Here is a 1,123-nt window from a genome sequence, read left to right on the forward strand (position 1 = left end):
TCTTGGCACGATAAGTAATTAAGTTGCAATTAACATGAATACAAAATGCAGTTCTACAGTAAGAGAAACTCCTGGGTGTGTATGTATACATACAAACACATGTGTATGCACGCACATGGCATAGGCCGGGTCATCCTCTCCAATGAAGAATGGAGGAGGGAGAATGTCTTCCTTTTCCATTCGCTATTCTCACTCTAAATGAGTCAAAATATAATCTGTGACAGAACATCACATCCTGACCTCCAGTCAAAGTTCCACAAGTAGTTTCAGGAGACAGCCTGATATGAATACCCTGATGGTAATTACTAAGTATTTGAAGAAAGGAAACACCATAACAAAGGCACACCATCAATAAATGGTGTAATTACTATCAGAGAAAACAAAGTCAACAGAACAGTTACAACAGATTCTAAAATGAACTTTTTTTTTTTTATTCTGAGAGAGACATGGATCATTCAAAAAGCCAATAAATATTGTAACATTAAGTTTTATTTATATTGAATACAAAAGAAAAAGTAGATGAAATAAAATAGCTGTATGGTTATAGCTGAAAATTATTGAGCAGGAAATTGGGTAGAACTGTTCTAAACTAATAGAACATATAGAAGTTTTAAAAAATGGATGAATAGGCCAGGCACGGTTCCTCACGCCTGTAATCCCAGCACTTTGGGAGGCGGAGGTGGGCAGATCACCTGAGGTCAGGAGTTCGAGACCAGCCTGGTCAACATGGTGAAACCCTGTCTCCACTAAAAATACAAAAATTAGCCGAGTGTGGTGGCAGATGCCTGTAATCCCAGTTACTCAGGAGACTGAGGCAGGAGAATCACTTGATCTTGGGAGGCGGAGGTTGCAGTGAGCTGAGATTGTGCCATTGCACTCCAGCCTGGGCGACAAGGGCGAAACTCGAAAGAGAGAGAGAGAGAGAGAGAGAGAGAGAGGAGAAGAAAAGAAAAAGAAAAGAAAAGAAAAGAAAAAGGATGAATAAAGAAATGTATGGTATATGAAGGATTGATTAAGTTGAGAATTTCTTTTTTATAGTTAGTATTAGGCTAGAAAACAAAATTCCCCAAATTTCAGTGGCCTATCACATTGAGCTTTGATTTCTCAGTCTCCCAAATCTGCT

This window comes from Mandrillus leucophaeus, unplaced genomic scaffold (genome assembly GCF_000951045.1).
Source record: "Mandrillus leucophaeus isolate KB7577 unplaced genomic scaffold, Mleu.le_1.0 Scaffold1113, whole genome shotgun sequence".
Classification (NCBI taxonomy): Eukaryota; Metazoa; Chordata; class Mammalia; order Primates; family Cercopithecidae; genus Mandrillus; species Mandrillus leucophaeus.